The sequence below is a fragment of the Vulpes lagopus genome, chromosome 23 (assembly GCF_018345385.1).
Source record: "Vulpes lagopus strain Blue_001 chromosome 23, ASM1834538v1, whole genome shotgun sequence".
NCBI lineage: Eukaryota > Metazoa > Chordata > Mammalia > Carnivora > Canidae > Vulpes > Vulpes lagopus.
Window position 1 is genome coordinate 40,480,319 of NC_054846.1, and position 15,838 is coordinate 40,496,156.

General features: G+C 37.2%; 1 protein-coding gene and 1 pseudogene across 8 annotated transcripts in view; both read left to right on the forward strand.

The window, feature by feature from the left end:
- PPFIA2 (PTPRF interacting protein alpha 2) overlaps positions 1 to 15,838 on the forward strand; it is a 465,246-nt gene that overhangs the window by 128,346 nt on the left and 321,062 nt on the right. The gene's annotated exons all lie outside the window — the stretch shown is intronic.
- LOC121481356 lies at positions 11,619 to 13,338 on the forward strand (annotated as a pseudogene).

Here is a 15,838-nt window from a genome sequence, read left to right on the forward strand (position 1 = left end):
GCAATAATGCTTAGAAAAATCCCTAGGGGGGGGGGAAAGAAAAGAAAAATCCCTAGGGAATGATAGAAATAACATATAAATGAAATCAAGGAATCTTTTTTAAAGTACTTACAACGTTAGTTATTTTAATTTTTTTAAAAAGATTTATTTTTTTTTTCATGAGACACAGGGAAAGAGAGGCAGAGACACAGGCACAGGGAGAAGCAGGCTCCATGCAGGGAGCCCAATGCAGGACTCGATCCCGGGATCCCAGGATCACACCCCAAGCAGACACCCAACCACTGAGCCACCCAGATGACCCTAATGTTAGTTATTTTCAAATAAAATGTCTAAATACAATGTTCTCAGGTTTGTTTTATTACAGCTAGTTTACAGCATTAGAAACCATGACTTTAAAAGTTAGGTATCTTGCCCAGGGACACATAATAGCCATTATGCAGTGTAGCAGAGCCAGGATTTAACTCACCATCCAAGTCCAAGTCCAGTTTGTGTGTGTATGTGTGTGTGTGTGTGTGTGTGTGTGTGTGTATTTTGTTGCGGTTTGTTTGCTTGTTTTGCTCTTGCCAAAGTTTCTAAAGGAAATCACTAAACCACCAGAATACTGGAGATCAACAAATTTCCGGAATATTCATACTGCTAAATAGAAAGAAGAGACAGAAGGAGAAAGGATGTAAAGAAAAGAAAAATAGAGTGAAAAAGCAAGAAAGATACAAACTGCCCGGATTGGAGATGGAGAAATTTTGATTTGGTGTCTGAGAAGCACCAAAGCATAATCAAGAAGTAGAAGCCACGTTTCCACACATAGGCCCTTACTCATCCGCCTTCTCCCATAGAGCCTGCTCTACCCTTGCACTGTCACTTCTTGTGGTCAGCGCACAAGCTGGGTCTCACCCAGGCACAGAGGTGATTCAGGGCTGTCTCTCAGCTGCTACCACTACGTTAGTCAACTTTGGCCAAATTTCTAAAGCTTTTTCAGGCTTCTTTTCAGGCTCACTTCTTTCTTTTTCCCTCCCTCCCCTCTTCCTTCCTTTTAAACAGAGAGATTTTTGCTAACCCTGACAAAGGAACTAAGGAAGATCACATCCTGACACCCTGTACTGATGACAGCAGTGTTGAGTTTTGATACACAGCCTCCAGATCCTTCCCATCACCCTGAGTTTTCCCGCCATCTTGGAGTACCTTCCAAAGAGATTTCAAATTTTGATAATGAATCTGAGCACTGTGTCTGAAGTCACGCATGATTCTTCTAAATTTCATGTTTTGAGATGTAAATGTAAGCTTTGAATTACCCATTCACAGCTTTTTTTCCAGGGCTTAGGACATGTCCATGCAAATTGAATGTATCATACACAACCTTGACATATCAGAATTACTGAGATTGATAAAGTTAGACCCCAACCATGACCTGGATTAAAGTGTGTAAGTGCACTGATTTAGCCATTAGGCACTAACCTGAGCCTGATTTTCTCTGCAGGTTATACACAATTCTCATGAGCTGAACAGATGCATTTCTGATATCCCAGAAACCTCCTGCTCTTTATGTAGAACATACTTACACAGATATATTCATATATATATACAATATATATGTTCATATAGACATATATTGCATATATGTAATCTGTAGGGTTTTTTCTTAGAAAACTAAAATATGCAGTTTTACTTATTTTAGTGATAGTAGAAACATATCCTATACTGTCATTACTTTTTATTTAAACAACCGTATTTTTTAGCTAAGTAAGCCCTCCAGTGGCTCAGGACACTCTTTGCAAGGTGATGGTGAGCATTTATGAATTCTAGTAAATTCTAGTATTACTTCAGAGAGTAAAACTGATTAATTTATTATGTCATAGCATTACTTCATAACATTATTACCTCCAAGCTTTAACAAACTGGCTTAATTTCATTTTACACGAAATTTGCCCAATTATTAACATTTTAACAGACTAAATTATTCTGAAATTTTTTTAATAGCGTAGTTAATTGCATGTGGCCAAACTTCTTCCAGATTTTTTAATGATTTTTTAAATGAAGATTTTTTTCATTGATATAACATATGACTTGGAAGTTTTTACTTCTATCAAAATTCTGAGAAAGCCCAGAATTAGTAAAGGGCTATGTCATTGTCTTAATTCTGATTGGTGTCTATAGTAAAATTTGGAGAGGAAATTCCTTAAAACATTTTGTCATCACCCTTATCATAATTAGATATTGTATATAAAATTATGACCTGGGACAAATGCTAAAACAATGTGTAGATTATAGGATTTGGTCTGGCTCTGAACCTAAGAAATTAATAATTAAGATATGAGGTATAAAGAAAGAAATGAGCATGTAACTATTCTGTATTTTTCTGGATCTGTAAGTTTGCTTATGATTGTCATGTGGCTTTCAACGAATCTAGGAAGACTGTATTTTGGTATTTAGTACTTACAGATAGTAAGATCCATTTTTTCCAAACCACCTGTCTCTTCCATTTCACCTGTTCCTTCCTATTCAACATTTTACATGGAATCTTTTCCCTTGGAAAGGAGAAGATATATTAATTGTGGACCAATTAGTACAAAATAATATGACAAGTGATTCACTATAAGGATTGATGGAATAATGTTCTGATCAAGAAAATAATGAAAACTGTTTCTTTGTGGTATGTGGGTGTGTGTGTGTGTGTGTGTGTGTGTGTGTGTTAAATGCAGTTATTTGAGTAATGCCCCAGATGTAGCTTCCTTGTTTACAGAAGATAAAAGAGTACTAAGTAAAATTTGCCCTTTTTACCCCCAATATCACAGTCTTAGTTTCATCACATCTTAGGTGGAAAAGGATGTGGTTAACACTTCTCTATTCAAAATAGACTCCAAACTCAAAAACATGATATTTGTAGCTAACACATAATAATTTCATTTCCACAAAAATGTTTCTGATACTGTGATTTATCTAACTTTAACTGTTTAAACAATCTTTGTATCAATCCTTTAACTAACACGTATCATAGTAACACATGCTCTGTATCCTCATGTCTGTAGTTCTTCACAACCATAACTATTCCAATCAGGAATTTTTCCAGTTAACCATTAAAGAAATATTGTTTCAACACTTTCTTAGCATAGAATACACAGTTGGGAATAAGGGTCTTTAAGGCTTACAGTCTCAATTTATAGATAAAGAAAAAATATAGATTTTTCTGTCACATTTTATGATCCAACCATGAATATTAGTGCTGGAGGTGAATAAACCATTATCCATGCTCTTAAGAGGTCTAATGGTGAATCGAGGGAAATGAATATACAAATAATTTGTCATGTAAGAAATATAGATATAAGCCTTGTAATAAAACTATGGACAGAAAGATCTGGGACTGATGAGAAGGAGAAATTATACCACTGTTTGAATATAAGAATGAATAATTATTATGTTTATATTTTATATTGAATGAATAATTATACTAATTCATACAGGGATTGGTTGCAGCTATGATAAAAGGAGTTATTTAGGATGCAGAGTTTTCCTTTTTTCTCTTCCATTTTGCACACACACACACACACACACACACAGCTTTTTAAAAATTCAAAATGGTATATTTGTTTCTCTTTTGGATGACCTGCAAACTGAGTTTTAACTACCCATGGTTCCTTGTTGATTATATACTTTTGTTTTGTTTTGTTTTGATTTAACCTGCTTTGGCCTACTTCTAATTTAAGTAGCAAAACCTAATGCCACCCTTCCATATTTTAAGGTTTTCTTCCTTCCCTAATCACTGCTGATGATTATTGGCTTAGGTAAAATTAGAAAAATCAGTTCCTTAGCTCCTGCAATTTGTTTTGATTACCAAATGTTTTTATGTTTCTATTGTCACCCAAAATGCAGTGTATTGTCTATAATTTGGGAGTAAAAAGTGCATATACATTTTAGGGCCTCCTACCTATGCCAGTCTATAATTCTATTATGCAAAGTAGCTTGTTTCAGGTGAGCCTTTTCACTAACTTCCAGGGAATGGTGTTGTCAGTGTAGCTTGTGTATGTTAACCAGTGTTCATTCATTCAACAAACATTCATTGAGCTGTGACTTATGTGAGGCTCTGTTCTAAGCACTGAGGTTACAACAGTGAGCAAAACAAAATTCCCTGCCATTACATAATTTATGTAATTCCAGTAGAAGGAAAGAATGAGTTAGTTTCACATTATGTCAGGTTTTTTGGTAACAAATTTATATAAGAAAAGATCCAGATACATATCTAGATCATCAGGACATTTGTTCTTCTTTTGAATGTCTGGTTTTAGAAACTGAATCCACATGCCCATAGGATGCAATTGTGGGTATACTGCATACCCGGTCTGGAAACAGATTGTAGTGGGAGTCTTACTTTGCAAATGTAAGTTACTCTGACATCTTTGCAGATCACTTAACTGCTCACATTTGTAAACATCTTTTGGCCTTAGAAAAATTAATGTCCCAATTCTGTGTAGTAGATGGATGAAGTTAATGGCATATCATTTTAGGTTATTAAAATTGCCCAAGATAGTCATTAATTTAATGAGCATTTATAAATAACCAGTTTGTATTTCTCATGACATTGATTCCTTTTTGTCTACTCTTTTAAATTAGTGCTATACATTTCGAGCATCTCTGTTTTCGCTATTTTGAATATCTCCTGAAAGTCTCACATCCCTAAATAAGCTTGAGGGACCCCACAAGATTGCTTTCCTATTCACAGTTCCATTTAGTGCTGGTGGAAGGCTTATCTCCTATTTGATTAAAATAGATTAATTTTGCAACTGTAAGCTCATTACCATGCCTCCTCTTCATTGTAACTTCTCTCTTTCCCAAGGTGCTTGTGGAAGAGCATACTCACCCTCTTGTTTTTCTTTTTTTAATTTTAAACTCTTAAATGCATCTTTTTTACCCCCTTACCTTAATGTGTTTCTGAAATGGATAAACCTCACTGAATATGTGTATTCTTATTTACATCAGGTTTAGTTTTCTTCTAGACTATAAACTTTTTCACATCCTTTTAATTATAATTTACTTAAATATATTGCTAGATATCCCTGGTTACCCTCAATATGCTGTCACTAGTTTTGGAGATTTTACATATCTAGAGGGAAACAATGCATTGACAACCTGGGCACATTTTTTTGAGGTCCATTTTCCCCAAACCTTCCTTGACTTCTGCAAATGCCAATTATTTTTACCTCTAAACTGGTTGTTTTTAAGTTTTTTTTTTTTTTTTTTTAAGATTAAGCTGTGTTTAAGATTAAGTCATGTTTATCAAGGCCCCAGGACTCTGTTTAGATGCCTCAAGGGTAACTTCAGCAGACTCTAAACAAGTACTCTGATTCTGTTATCTCTGACACAGATCAAGAAATTCCACTTTTATATGTCTTTTATCTTGGGCTCCCCTATATAATTTCATTTAAAATATATTCTGTTTGTGCTTACCAGAGGGGAGGTGGGTGGAGGGATGGGTGAAGTAGGTGATGGGAATTAAAGAGTACACTTAACCATAATGAGCACTGAGTAATGTATTGAGTTGTTAAGTCACTCTAATTTACACATGAACCTAATATAACACTGTAGGTTAATTATACTAGGATTAAAATTAAAAACAAAGTAAATAAAATATATTCTGTTTAGAAGAAGAAAGTACCAATTCCTGAATTATAGCAACATTTACTCAAAGGACCTATACTGTACCCCATTGGCATCTAGCACTCCCAGATTATTTGGGATATTGGCATTGAGCCCTGTATCGAATTATAGGCACATATATAATTCTGCTCTGGCCCTCCATTAAACTCAGAATGGGAAGATACTCATGTGATTGAACATCATCATCATGAATATCATCCTGTGACTTCATTGGTCATCAAAGTGGATTTGGGTGATCTAGTTGGCCAGGAAAATTCCACCTCTTTTTTCAGTCTACCTGGTTTGCTGTCCAGGTTCTCAGCTTGGACAAAGAGGCTGCTGTTGCTAGATAGGAGCCTGAGTGGACTGCTCCACTGGTCAAACACCAATCCTAGTGTAATGCTTATTGGTCCCTCCTTTTGGGTTTTTCTAGCCCTTCTTCATTTCCCAGGACTCTTTAAACAATAAGTGTTGGTGAGGGTGTAGAGAATAAGGAAGCCTCATGCACAGTTGGTGGTAAGGCAAACTGATGCAGCCACTATGGAAAACAGAATGAAGGTTCCTCAAAAAATTGAAAATAGAGCTACCCTATGATTTAGTAATTCCACTATTGGGTATTTATCCATGCTTTATTTTTAAGTCAGAAGCCAGAATGATTCTTTTAAAATGTTAATCAACCACTTAATCATGTCTCTCCTCCAGTAAAGGCCTTCCAAAGTCTTACTTCCACCTTCTTCCCTGTCTTACTCAGAATAAAATCCAATGCCCAGTTAATGCCCTATAACATTCACCATAATCTGGTTTACTGCTCTCACTGTGACTTCATCATCTAGAGCTTTCTTGCTCCTGTACCCAGCTTGAGGACACCACTCTGCTTGTTCTGGAGTTCTACTCTGAGCATGCTACCACTTTATCATCTTTGTATTTCTTCTTTGTTCTACCCAAAACCTTCTTTCTTTGATGCTTCCGGGGCTCATTTCTCACCTCAAGTCTATCTCTGTTCAAATGTTGCTTTCTCATGAAGAGCTCCATGAGGAAACGACTATTTTTTCTTCTGTTTTGTTCACAGTCAAATCCTCAGCAGTTTATACAGCTTTAAGAACTCAATACAAACACACACACACACACACACACAGATATATATATATATATATATATATATATATATATATATTTTCAAACAAATAAATGACCGGTCCTTAAGTTCTTCCATTTAATATCTAAATAATATATCTACTTTACTATGAGTAACTTGGTGCCCTTAACATTTCTAAAGTTGTAAAAGGAGATTTTAAATTTGCCTACCATTTTGCAGCAGACTTGTTGCTTCTGATTCATGCCCTGGGCTCCATTACATACTCTTGTTTCCACTCCTACCAGAATCTGTCCTCTGCTTGCTTGAACCTGCTTAACTCATGCATGGAAGCATCCCCATCATCTTCCTTCCCTACACTCTCATGGATGCAGCTTTTTATGAATAATTTTTGGAGACTAAAAAGCATTACATCACCAAACAGAAAACAGTTTAAAATCAATAATAGGCATAATAGTTCATAAAGCTTATTGGCCATTCTCTGCCTCAGATTATATCTTTCTTGCTCTCATGTGAAACTTTGGGTATTTGTTTATATCTTTATAGTTCTAGATTTTAGTTATAGCCTAATTATCAAAGTACAAAAGTTGGTGACATTAATAAAACTTATGGATCATAAAAACTAATCAGTAGTTGAGACCCATTACTGCTCCATTTTGGATCGAGAGGAAAAATTTGAACCATATAAACTTATTGTTTAGAGCTCTCATAATCTTTTTCTTTGATATATAAGTTATAGATTTAGTTGTAAGATATTTAATCTTTGATATGTTTCTGCTTTATCCTCTTTCAATAAAGAAGTTTTTCTTTTTCCATTTCTCTAATGAAGTTATCTTTACCAGTTTTCTTTTTAAATGGTTTATTTTATTTTGTTCATTGTCATAATGAAAATTATACTTTGTATTGTGAATATTAAGCTTTAATGAGTACTTAATTAAAATATGGATCTCACCAGGATGCCTGAGTGGCTCAGCGGCTGAGTGTCTGCTTTTGGCTCAAGGCATGATCCTGGGGTCCAGGATCGAGTCCCACATCGGACCTCTTGCAGGGGGGCCTGCTTCTCCCTCTGCCTGTATATCTGTCTCTCTCTCTCTTTGTCTCTCATGAATAAATAAATGAAATCTTTTTTAAAAATATGGATCTCACCATGCATTTACCTGTTATTCCTTTGGTAGAAACACTAAAGTTGCCAGAAAAACATTTTAACATTTGAATTGCAAAAGTAATGAAGATCATACTCAAATTTCTTGTAATAGAAAGTTTTATGACATTCTCAAAAAGGAAATAACAGATTTTTAAAATATCTTGAAGTATATATATCAGAGATATTAACTAGTCCCATTCACTGTTCAATGGCATATATGTATATATACACACACATATATATATGCCATATGTATGTACACATATATGCATATGTATGTATATATATAAATGTGGCATATATATTAAGAAATATATAAATATCTACAAATCAGGCCATATCCAGGTAGAAAATCAAAGGGTGAGAAAAAAAAAAAACTGATTATTGTTTGTTGTGGCATTTGGGTGAACTGCTTTTTTTTTTTTTTTTTTTAGATTTTATATATTTATTTGAGAGAGGGAGAGAGAAAAGGGGGAGGGGCAGAAGAAGTGCCGACTCTCAGACCTCACTTGAGCAGATAGACAGATTTTGGGGAGGGGGCTCCAGGCCAGGCTCAAGGCGAGTGGGGCTTGATGGGGCTCCAGGTGCTGGTTGGGGGTGGGGAGCAAGCAGCTTGGTGCAGGATTCAGCATGGGATCATGATCTGAGCTGAAGGCAGATGCTTAACCCAGGCATCCCTTGGGTGAACTGCTTTTATAACTTCTGTGACCACTTAGGTTAAAAAGTTATGTATCTAATATGCATGATTAACCTCAGTTTACAAATCTACTGCACTGACCCCTTAAGCCCTGGGAATGAATGCAAGAGTTAATAAAACAAAAAAAAATTCTCATATAAAATGGATAAGTATGATTTTTCACAAATAGGGCAATGGAGAAAATAAAGCTGACTAAGGGAATAGAGTTGCAGTGTAAGAGCCAGTCATACTTTTTACCTTCTCTTTAGATAAGGACTTTCTTAAGTGCTAACATTTAGGCAAACCCTTAAGTAATGGATGGAGGAAACCATATGAATATTGGGTGGGCTGGGGAGAGAGCCAGGCAAAAGAAATAGCAGTTGCCAATACCAAGAAGAGAACATGCTTAATATGGGATTTGAAGTCACAGCTATCTAATCCTTCTTCCCTTGCTCTAGTTCCTGTCCCACCCCTACTGCTCTACTTCTTTCCATTGCACTTATCCCCTTCTGACATACAATATAATTTGCTTATTGTGTTGGTGGTTTCTTTCTCTCACTGCAGTTAAAGCTCTGCAGAGAAGAGTTCTGTCTCTTGTGTTCACCAGTGTATCTTAAATGCCTAGAATAGCATTCAACTCATAGCTTGTACTCAGTAGATCTTCACGGTATTAATTGGCATTTATTTTGGAAACTGCAAGGAGATCGTGTGGCAGTGAACAGTATATAGTGGTGTGATGGCATGAGGAGAGAATGCCAGAATCAATAATTGTATGGCTTTATAAGCCACAGAAGAGACTTTGTATTTTCTTCAAAATGTGATAGGAAGCTTCTGGAGGGTGGAGAGCAAAAGAATGGAATGGCCTGATTCACATATTTATAAATACCAATAGGCAGCTGTGTGGAGAATAGTCCGCACACTCTCCAGCAGTTCCCAGTGTGTGGACAAGCACACCAATATGCTAATAACTCACCTATTGCTGACCTTAGTAAGGGCCACAACAAAGGACAGACTAATTGTATGAGGATAGAAGGATTCTGGACTGGTAAGACTTGATAGGTGAGGGGCACTGGAGTTGGATCTTGAGTATGAGTAAAAAGAAAATTTCAGGCAGCAGAAAATAATTGGGCAAAGAATAAATGCAACACAATCTATGGGTAGAATAAAGAAATTTGGAAAATAGGTTTGGATTCTGAGTACTGAGAAGGTGATAATGACAGTAAGTGCTTTAAATACATTTTCACTTAATTTTTACAAAACCCCAATGAGTTAAAACCTATTTTAATCTCCTCTTCTCAGAAAACTGAGGCCCAGGGAAGCTAAGTCAAAGCTTTATTCAACAAGAAAGATGAAGCATGGAGATTTGAGCTTGGATCTGTTTGATGCTCAATCCCATGTACTGAGTTGGTGCTTGAATAATAATACAATCAAAATTCAAAAAAATTATTCAATTCCTTGCTTCTAATCAATTCAATCCAATTAATATTTATTTTGCATGACTGGGGCTGCTAATGTGTATAATGTTGTCCAAGGCACCATAGTCATGTTACTGGTTATGGTCCTTTTTATATTAAAGCAAAGCATTTATAATAAGAATTTCTGTCTTTGTTATTAAATGTTAATATTTATGTTCCTTTCATTTATTTACGTATGGTTAATGTCAGGCACGGGGCAGATAAATTGAAGAAATTAATGCTTGCTCATAATTTATCATGACATAATAAGCTCTTAATTCTGTGTCTCCTTGGCCTTGTAATCAACAAGCTGAAAAACTGCGACTTGACCGTAATCATTTAGATATCTACAGTTCCACCTAGGAGGTTGTGTTCCAGGACATAATAACAACTTTTAATAATTCACTAATATTCACATTCATTTAAAGAATTTCTGCTGAGGTTATTTCCCTAAGTGGCGTTTAAACTTTTCATACCTTATGTAGTTATTGGACTGAAGGATATACTGATAACACACAACTGGTCACATGACCTGGTCTTAGACGAGACAAGAAACATTAAAAATGGAATTTAGTGGAGAAAAGGTGAAAAGATGGACTTCTCAAAGAGGAAATATTAGCCAATGGCTTTGAGGATAAGCATATACCACATCAGTGCTTCTCGATCTCGTTCACATTATAGCACAAATAGGGGATCATATTTTTACATTATATTAGTGTAGATGGAGCAGGGTGCTCAGGCCTGGTATTGAGTATTGCTGGAGCTCTGGAAGTCCCAGGATGTAACGAGTCACCCTGAAGCTGAGAGACTGCTGCTTCAGTACACCTGTAATCTATTTGCAACATGCTTGCTGGGAAGCTCTGTCCTAGTTAGCTCAGAATGATTCATGGCATGACCAAGAAAAGCAGGACATTTTTATCTTTCTTATGTTCAGTTGGACTATAAAAAAAAGAAAAAAAAGAATTCACTACATCAGCTATCCCTTAATCCTGTTTGCACATTGAAAAAAAAAAAAAAAGTCCTGGGGAGATTTAGAAAAATACTGTTTTGGCATCCTTAAACTAATTAAATAAAAAATCACTAGTGGTGAGGCCCAAACATTGGTATTTTTTAAAGCACCATAGAGGGTACTAAGAATATTCCACTGTACTGAATGATCACTAGTGCCTTTTATATCTCTAATCATCTAGGATTTTAAGTCATGTTAGAAGATAGTCTATAGCAACCTAAGTTTGGAGAAGCCAGTAACTATATGGATGCTATATGGGGAGAATTATGGAAAACCCACAAAAGAGACTGTCTCTCAGAAAAGAGATTTCAAGACACTGCTAATGATGCCTAAAAACATCCTCCTAGACTTAAAGTTGCCAGGAAGCCTCCCTTTCTCCTTGAGACAAAATTCAAGTGGAAGCATCAGTCTCAGACTTTGAGATGAGAGAAAAAGAGAGAAGGAGAGGGACAAATACATGTGAGATTGTAAGGCAAAGAATTTCAGTTTGAAGCAACCAGCTGTGACTCCACAGCGAATAAGTGAGGAAGCAGTGAAGAGAGGCCTTGCCAGACTGGAGAAAGGTTTATTGGACTGCTGGGGTGATGGGCCCCAGGCAGTACCAGTTGAGGTTGAGGATGGCGAGCTTGTTGGCACATCGATGGTCTGATGTGCTCCAACAACACACATTGGTTCAGAGAAGCTGGGGAATCGGATTAAGACAACTATTTACTGAGTGGGTCAAACAAAAGTATCTTAAGAAAATAGGCTGAAGGTATTGGCAAGAGAATGAAAGATACAGTAGACTGTGGATTCTTGGTTAGGTATGGAGAGACTGAAAATAGGAATTGGCTGATAGATTGGGACAAAACTTGGTCCAGTGATATTTATTTTCATGATGTCTAAGAAAAAATGTGGTGAGAATAAGAGAACATATGAATGGGAGAAAGGGAAGTCATGTTCTGGGGAACACCTTCTCTTCCACTCCAGGTGGCAGGACTCCCATTAGAGTAGTATTTCTGGCCTAACTTGTACTCCTCCAGGAAGAAATGGCTTCCCTGATAGATGAGTCTCATAGACTGAACTGGGCATGCGTGACTCATTCCCTTTGGCCCTTCTGTTATCAGTCTGTGGAATGGCCTCCTCCTGAGAGCATGCATTCTAAAGTGCTTTCTGCCTTGCTGGAAAAACTCTGTAGCTTCTAGCAATCCACCCATTTGTAGCCACAGCCTTTAATTGAGGGAGTGAAAATCAATGGATTTGTTTCTATATCTAAGCTGTGTTCTTTAATACAGGCATATTTTAATATTCTCTCTCTCTCATTTACATGACACTTTCTTACCATTCTCTCACTTCAAACATTCAATACTCCCTTCCCTAACCTGACTGTCAGTGAATGTCTCAGCTTCCTAAGTTCCTGAGCACATACACAAACTCCCCGCACTATAATCACCAGCCAGGGAACCCACATGCCGTGTCTTCCCACCTGTTATCTTCCCTCTGAAGTCACTCTTTCTTGCATAGATTCTATCTCCTTTCACCGACTGAAGGACACTGCTTCAGAAATTCATCCCTTTCTATCCCACCTCATAATTTTTTACCTTATCCTGGACCCTTTCCCTTAAGCACAACTTTTTGTAATTTCTCTCCTTCCCTCCTTTGTCAACTAGTGTCCCATTTATTTGGTTCCTTTTACAAAAATATGCTTTAAAAGTATGGTATAAACACACTGTCTTCAATTCTTCTCTTCCCATTTCATCTTAAATTTATATCAGTGAGGCTTTTTGAGTGCCTTGCATGCTCCTTCCTTTCCAGCCCCGGCCCTGGGGACGTAGCAGCCACCAAGGTGTTGATGCCTAAGAAGAACCGTATTGCCATGTATGAACTCATTTTCAAGGAGGGAATGATGATGGCCGAGAGGGACATCCACATGCCTAAAAACCCTGAGCTGGAAGACAAGAATGTGCCCAATCTTCACATCATGAGGGTCACGCAGTCTCTCGAATCATGAAGCTACATAAAGGAACAGTTTGCCTAGAAACATTTCTGCTGGAAGCTCACCAGGGAAGGTCTGCAGTGTCTCTGCGATGACCTCCACATGCAACCTGGGACTGGGCCTGCCACTCTGCACCACACCATCCTGATACTGGCAGGCCACAGCCCAAAGGTCCAGAGGGAGAGCAACGGGCAAGACTCACGCAAGGGGAAGCTGACAGCTACACCTCCAGACCAAGCTCTGGTGCCAACAAGAAAGCTGAGGCTGTGTCAGCCACTGAATTCCAGTTCAGAGGAGAATTTGGTCATAGATGTATCAGCCACCTCAGTAAAGTTGGAGGAGATTGTTTTTATGTTGAATGAATCCATAACCAGAGCCAAAGAAGAGGCTTTTCTCCCAACCACCTGCTAACACCAGCCTCCACAGTGCTAAATCTAGTGGCCAGTGTTCCTTGTCTTAATTGCTCTCGCAGCAGCATTTGATAGAGATGATCACTCTTGCCTACTTGATTCATGTTAATCTCTGGACTTCTAGGATACATCCCTCTCTTCGTCTCCCTGTACCCCACTTCATTGATTTGTTCCCACTCATTCTCCTCTGTTGGCTCAGGACTCTTATTTTTGGGGTGCCCTAGGGCTTGGGTTTGGGCCACTGCTCTTGTCTATTTGCATTTACTTCCTGATGACTTCATTCCAGTTTTTTGGTTTTCTGTCTGCATGCTAATGTGGTCTCCAGATTTGTATATTCAACTGCCAACGTGACATCTCTATTTAGATGACTAATAGAAACTTCAAACTCAACATGGACAAAATTGAGCGACTGAATTTTTCCCAAACCTGCTTCCTTCACAGCCTTCTCTATCTCATTTAGTGGCAATTTCATCCTTTCACTGCTCAGGCCAAAGACCTTGTAGTTGTTCTGGATTCCTTTTTGTCTTTCATAAATCACGTCGGATTCATCAAGAAAATCTGAATACACCCATAAAATTGAAAGAGTTCATCAAATAAACAATCACCAAGGAATTCTGTGATATGTGATATCAATTAGGAATTTATCAATCCCTTTTTTTTTCATATTCTCTACTAAATTAAAAATCAGTGTCAAATAAAGCAGTACCAAGATGTAGTTTTGATTTATAGTGTGGTAGTGTGGTTTTGTCATCAGCTAGACCTGGTTTCAAATGATGGGACTTTCCCAATTGTCTAAGTGTGATCTTGGACAACTTCTATTTCTCTAAGACTTTGTTTCCTTATATATAACTGAGGAATAAATACCTCCTTCAGAAGGTTTTATAAAAACCAAGTCTGGCTACCCTGTAATATTATTCAATAAATGGCAACTATTGAGCCATTGTTCTTGCTTTTAATGAAAATAAAACAGGATAGTGATTGGCTTTGTCTTTCAAATGCAATTCTTGGAAAAAGTAAAATTAAGGAGAAAATAAAGTGCTTGCTACCATGGCAACTGAGGTAGTAGAGAGCTTAAAGATTAAGAAATGATAGTCTGAAGATGGCTTCAGTCTACTACTCAGTTTTGACTAATATTGATTTGTTTCTGTAATTTTGTAATCTTTCTAATCTTAAACTCGGGATTGTGAGCGGAGTGTCCATCCATATAAATTAACATTTTTAAAATGTTCTATTATTCCAAGATAGCTATGTTAACCTTTTCCTAAAAGCCTTTGCATAGAATTGGTCACTTTCATGACTCTTCTCTTCCTCTTACCCTATCAGTTAAACCTATGTCTTCTGAGATGGTGTAAACAAAGTATTTAACATGAAGTGAACTATAAGAAGAGCTTTAGGATATCTGCTTGGCTAAAACCAAGCTAAAAACATACCTTTCTTCTTTCTCTTTAATGTGATTTTCCCCCCAATACCCTGTGAATGGGTGATGGAGATGAGTTTATCTGTATGTACATTTGAGTGAGTGGATACATGTAAGTTTGCAAAGTTATTTTTCTTTTAAAGTATATTTTTGAAACTGCTATTTTTATTTTTTATTTTTTTTAATTTTTATTTATTTATGACAGTCACACAGATTGAGAGAGAGAGAGGCAGAGACATAGGCAGAGGGAGAAGCAGGCTCCCTGCACTGGGAGCCCAACGTGGGATTTGATCCCGGGTTTCCAGGATCACGCCCTGGGCCAAAGGCAGGCGCCAAACCGCTGCACCACCCAGGGATCCCATGCGCCACTCAGGGATCCCTAAACTGCTATTTTTAAAAATCTGTTTTCTAAACTACTAGGCAGGATTATTTAATACAAACAATATGGGTTGGTAGTTAAAATATCTGGAGTTGTACATTCTCTTTTTTTACTCATTTATTTACCAACAACTTGACTAATTTTTTAAAAATCTTATTTATTTATTATTTATTATTTATTATTTATTATTTGAGAGAGTGAGAGCATGAACAGGGGGAGGAGCACAGGGAGAGGGACCAGCAGACTCTGCGCTGAGCAGGAAGCCCAGCGTGCGGCTCAATCGCCCGAGCCTGAGTTCATGACCTGAACTGAAATCAAGAGTCAGATGCTTAACTGACTGAGCCACCCAGGCATCCTTCGCCAATGAATTGACTATGATTATGTAGGAAGCAGTGCCTTCAGCCCAGACTTTGAATATTAAATATACCACAAATTAACTGTAAGAATCTGGGAATAAAAATAAGCATTTTTTAGTTCTCAGGGCTAGTCAGCAAGTCAAATGAGATAGCTACCATTAAAATACAACCCATAAAAAGAGAGAAGCAAAACAGCCAGAGGATGATTTGTTTCAAGCATTTCCCAAATATTTATTGGATGTCTACTCTATGCTGTGCATTGTGTTGGTTCTTATTAGTGATAGACAAGAAGTTCTATAT